Below are 6159 nucleotides of genomic sequence, written 5' to 3'. Positions count from 1 at the left end.
TTGTTCCATATATGAAGAAGAAAGCTGCAGATATACTACATGTCATCTTAAAGCTAGGAGAATATTGCGAGGTGTCCATTACTCCAGTCTTGCTACATCTGTATTTCAGTAGGTATAAATCCTAAGGAAATTTATTTATAGAGGTAAATTATGTTAGTTTTTATTGTAATCACAAAGTGAATTAATTTAAGTAAGTCTTTATTGTTTGTGCTTCTGTCTCTGCCAGCAGTAGAATTCTTTCATGTTGTAAGGCAGTCATCTGTGTCTGGGAGTTACTCCTTGTCCTAAAAAAAATTTTTAAGTGCTCATCAGTGTAACATTTTTCCCCTGTAACCTTTTTCCATTCCATGCTTTCATGTTTGTCTGCTGCAGAAAGGGATGCTTCAGACTACCCTGCCTCAGTCGCTTAATTAGTGGATGCACAGAGATGAAACAGATTACCAGAATTTACAGTGGGGTCGGAATAAGGAACCAGGAAATCCTTTCGACTCTTGGTTTTTAACAAGTCCATGAGAAAACTCTTGCGGTGCTCCAGTACTGGTTTTTGGAATAGTTGAAACAATTTCAAGTCATGCTTTAAGACATGCTCTTAAATATTTTTTTTAACTTAAATTTGCTTTCTTCCCTGTTTCCCCTCATTCTGAAAACCGTACTGTGAATTCCTTCTCATTCTCTACTATGCGTGTCCCTCAAACCAATTCCCTCCCTTTTCTGCTTTCCTCTCCTGCCTCTAGGTCCCATCCCAGTTTGTATTTCACCACCACGCCCTCCTGTGAAAGAGAAGGAGGTTGGCTTGTGTTGCTGCAGCAGTGCCCCCGTATGCGCAATCCCCAAAGAGCAGCCGGTTCGTGGTAACTCAGTGCAGTGATCCGATAGAGGATAGATTTGGTACAAACCCCAACACTCCTTCCAGTCCTTGAAACTATTCACACCTAAGACTGGCAAATCTTGAAAGTCCTGAGGGGAAGTGACAAGCATTAATCTTACGCTGTGTCAAAGCAAAACAATATTGTAATAGTTGAATTTTTTGGCCAAATCTTTCACTGGATGACACAACTTGCTTTGACTGACTTTGTAATGAGCTTGTCAGCGTCTTCACTTTATAATCCACTTCGTGATCAGTGTGTGTTTACAGCAGATTAGGAGAAATGCTGAAACTTGCTTGACATTGTAATCCAGACAGTTGTTATTCTAAAGAAAAATAGCTGTCTTGAAAGCAAAACAAAACCAAGGATTGTGAACAACATAAGCAATGTTTTTAAAGGAAGAAAACTAGAACTTTGTAGAGTTACTTTTTAGCAGAATAATAAGTGGAGCTGCTTTGGCTGTCAAGTGCTTTTTTACTTTTTTACTGTGTTTTAGAAACTTCTGTGGATTTTGCATTTCAGTGGTCATTTTATGCAGAATGTTTAAAAATGTTCCCAGGTCCACATGTGGGTGGATGACACAGTTGTTATTTAAGAGAACTTAGAGGAGTGAACCAAAGACCTGTATAGTGGATCTCTTCTGTCTGAACTCTGTAGGACTTTGGAGAAGTTGTAGTCCTATTTTGGGGGACTGTAGTAAGATAAAGGTAGGAAGTTAGGCTTCAGAAAATTGTGTTGCAGCTTAACCGTGCATTTATGCTATGCATGCCATGTGCTTTGGAGTCTCATTTAAAAACTGTTTGCAATGTTGTTTCATTATTTTTAATGGGGCTGACACACGAGCAAGCTATTGCTGGAGAAGTTTATTTGCACTACTGGGAATATTCTTGCCAGTATCACTGAAGCTTGTATAAGCATGCAAACAAAACAATCCACAACTATAGTGACTGATGTAGAAGAAGGGGAGAAAATGCAGGCAGTCCAGCAATACAGCAATCCATAGAATATTTTTTTAATTGTCTTTATTTAAAATCTCAAAATGGAGATTATATCCACTTGTAATTTGCAGTTGCAACTACTTATTTGAAAAGATGCACTTGCATACCCTTTTGTATGGACTTTGTTACAGTTCAGAAAATCATTTGTACAAGTTAAATGAACTTTAATTCTTTCATAGCACATTAAAAATTCATCTGAGTTGGTGGCACAAAGCCCATTTTCTTGGTTTTAATGTACTTTGGTTTTGTTTAAAAGCTGGTTACACTAAATTGCAGGTGGTGGGATACAGTTGCCTGTATTTATATTTGGTGGTAAATTGGTTTAATGCAGAGCACTTTGTTTAGACAGAAACACAATTGCAGTCTTGTACAAGGGAGGGTTTACCAGATTTGTGCTTTTCTTTATCAAACTGGAAATTGAGAATGTTGATTAAGATCTTGGTTGGACTAAAGCACAATCCCAGGGACAGCAAGATGTTGCCAAACCAAGCACTACTCCGTTCTTGCTGCCTTTGTGAGGAGGCACTGACTACTGCTCTTGCAGTCCTGGAGCTGTTTCTTCGCTCAACAACAGAGCTTTCCTGTTTCCAGCCTCACCAGCCACCTTGTGCTATAGTCACAGTATAGCTCAGTGTCACAGGTCGTTCATTGGCTTTTGCTCAGAGGACTGATCTGGAAGAATTTAAGTATGCCAGCGGTAGTAAAAACAATGCTCATGGTCTTTCCTTGTGAATGCGAAAAAAAGTAGTAGAGTACAGCTTTTTCTGCTGCTACCCCAGAACTGATCTTACTCCAGGGAATTAATGAACCCCAAGACACAATGTAAAATGAGGACAGGGATTACTGGACTAGCTTTGTCAGCGTATGTTTAAGTGTCCATACAGGCTTGAAATAACTTCAAAGGTTAGACATGCATTCTCTGTTGTATTGACAATAGATGCTGACATTTTACTAGTACTGTGCAGCATATAAATACCTGGAATGCTGAATTTATAACTGGCAGTGGCTTTCCAAACTTTATTAGAAAGAGACTATTACTTTATGCTGGATTTTCTGGGTACTGCCATCAACTCAGAAGCAGAAATTCTTGCTGGGTGTGGGTAGATAGAATGTAAAGTTATGTAGACACTATGACCTGTAAAAAATGTGTTGCTGTCTGCTAGTTCTTTAACACAGCCATAGTGTTTCAGTTGTTGTTCTGTTTGTTTCAGTTGGTTGTTTTTAAGAAAGAAAAAAGCAATCGTTACCTTTTAACCCTTTGTTCTGTTTGGTTATTGGAATTTTAGCCTGAAACTTTGCACTTTGTACTTGAAATCCCAGACTACAGGTTTTTCTTGCAGTGTTCTTTGTCAGATGCCTTGAAGAATTTGCAGTGATCCCCAATAATGTCTGATTTGTAATAGTGTCAGTCTGGCAAATGGATTTTAGGTTAATGTAAACAAAAGCAGCAGTCGTTTAGCTGCCTTTTCTGGAACTGTTGATTTATTGAAGCAAATAAAGTATTTTTGGACACACCTCTAGGGGCATAGTAGACTCATTGCTTTTCTGACAGGCAAAAATGTATATTCCTGCTCTTAGGACTTCCCTTGTAATAGAAAACCTAAAGAGATACATACTATACTTTATCAAAGCAGCAGCCATGAAAGTGTTCTTTTTGTGGGGTTGTTGGTTTTGTTTTGGTGTTTTGAAGGTTTTGTTGGGTTTTTTTTGCGGGGGGGTAGGTGGTCAGCCACACTTCTAGTCAGTGTAATGGAAATGTAAAGAACTGTTACATACCTTCCTTTTGCTGAAAATAGTAATTTTCCTAATGGAGTATTTAACTAAATTATTAAAGAAAATGCACATTGAAAAGTCTTTGAACTGCATCTTGCAAAATTTTAATTTGGTACAGTTCTGCAGTTACCTAGCATAAAACTTTAGCTTTCTATTTTGGTGCTTATCTACTTCTAGTTTAACTCTTACTTCTCACCCTTGAAAAATTCATGTCATTAGGAACACTGTTTAAACAAAACTTTGTTGTATAAAGGCCAAAAGTAATGTTCACTTGTTTGGGTATTTTTTAAAAATACCATATGAAAATAAGTTTTCTAGTTTTAGTATGAAATTTTACAAAAGGAATAGCAGTAATAAAATATAAAAAAGATTATGAGTTTAGATAGTACAACTACATAAAAGTAAAGGTACATTTTGTAAAAGAATTAGTAAATTAGTATCTTTCCTTAATCATAAAGTCATTATTCAGATAAAACTAGTAGGGCAGTTAACATGCATAAGTTCAGAGGAGAAGTCTTGAACTGCTGAATATGCATATGATTGGTTTTAAACTTATATTTGTATTCATGGATGTTCTAAGATATATAAAGGACTAAATAAACTGAATTAATGCAGCACCCTGATTTTGAATTTAAATTTTGCAACATGTAAAGTACTTAAGGTAACTTGCTATTTTTGGCAGGAAGCTAGACATTGCTACATATCCCCATTATAAAAGGTAGTCTGTATGTGGATTTAGCCACAGCTGCTATTGAAAAGAATGGTTGAAAGGATTGGAAAGAATTTAGGCATATTAAATTGTGAACAATGGGAAGAGGAACTAGCTGATAATTGGGTTCCTTCAGCTAAAAGAATTGTTAATTATTCCGGCAGTATTGTGCATGTAGCATTTAGCAGAGTATTTTGTAATAAATCTTAAGTGTTTTGGATACTTTGAAATTTACAGTTCATAACAGGGAAGATGATCCAGTTGTAAGCTGGGAGAATGAGTTCTTGATTTGAAGTGTATAACTTGTGTACTAAAGTACTTCTCAGAAATAAATGCTTTTTTTGCATATTTGTTAGTGTATTCCATGTCTGCCACATGTGCTTCTTGCAGTATTAGCATCTTCTGCATTTAGAGAAATAATCACTTCTAAGTCATACTGTGCAACCTGCGCTTGTAAATTCACGGAATATTCCAAGTTGGAAGGGTCCTACAAGGTCAGCTCTTAGGTGAATGGGCCATACAGGGACCAAACCCAGGAGCTCAGCATTGTTAGCACCATGCTCTGACCAGCTGAGCTCTTCTCAGGGTAAATGTGCTTGGCCAGCCTCCAGCCTTCTGAAGTGCTGATACTTAAGAGTACAGATTTACAAGGCACAGTGATTTGATGTCAGGACATGACCTCCTCCGTTAAACTAAGATGGATAAATTTTTACTGAAGATGTGAAGTTAGATTTTTATTCCAGTTAGATAGTGTTAAATAGTAGATTTAATTAAGAATTGCTATGACAATGCAAATGACAGTCTATCTATTATGTCTATACTGTAACATATAGAAATGCAGCCATGTAATGAAGCTGACCTTGTGCCTTATCTTAATTGCAAACTCTGCTTGTTGCCAACTATGATCTTTTACTTGAAAAGATACAAGTCTTTGTGTGTGTGTGTCTGAATGTGAAGCAGAGTAGTTTTCACTAGTTACAGAAGAACTATCTGTTCAATATGAATGTAAATGGAGTGGTAACACAGCCTACAGTCAGTATAGAACTGAGTGAAAGAACAACTTTCAATCAAAAACTCACCTATAGCCATATCACAGCCTGGCTGTTGGGCAGCAGAGTGCTTAGGAGAAAACAAGAAAGTGTTTTTCCCATTTCCTGTAGTTAGGTTAGCTGGAGTGCTAGGTACACAGTCTTGCTGCAGACATCCCTTTCCCATAAAGGATTAGAAGACTCAGCCAATGCCACAACTTCTCAAGATACTATTTCTACCTTTTATTGCACTCTCCAAAGTAAAAGTAAGTAGAAAACTGTCACAAATAAAAGGTACAGTCAACATGGATTTTATTGTTACAGGCAGATGTACTCCATTTTATTTGTTCAGTAAGATATTTTTGAAGCCAAAATAGGTTTGAATTACACCTGGAAGCCCAGCAATATTCAAGGAGTACAGTACAGATGAACTGATAGTTTACCTTTGGTTGTTACCTCTTGACTTTCTGAAAAGAATCTACTGCTTTGTTCCATAATAAAATTAGACTAGTTACAGTACAGTTGCAAGCTATGGCACTTATTTCTTGAGCTTCAGTATAGGCAGGTTCTGGCAAATAGCATGTCTTGTAACTTGGTCCACAGTTAGTTTCTGCTGTTGGGCACTGATTGGTTTTGCAGGCACATAGAACTTGGAAGGAGAGAGTAGCTAGCTTCTTATTCCTTTGTAGATGCTTCTATAGTGGTCAAATGTCTTTCTAAAGAAAAAAGAAACTGTTTAAGTGTATAATTAGTAGCTTCTATTAATTGCATATGCACTGATTGTA

Source organism: Coloeus monedula (assembly GCF_965178545.1).
Source record: "Coloeus monedula genome assembly, chromosome: 7".
Taxonomy (NCBI): Eukaryota; Metazoa; Chordata; class Aves; order Passeriformes; family Corvidae; genus Coloeus; species Coloeus monedula.
Note: the sequence above shows the minus strand (reverse complement) of the source record.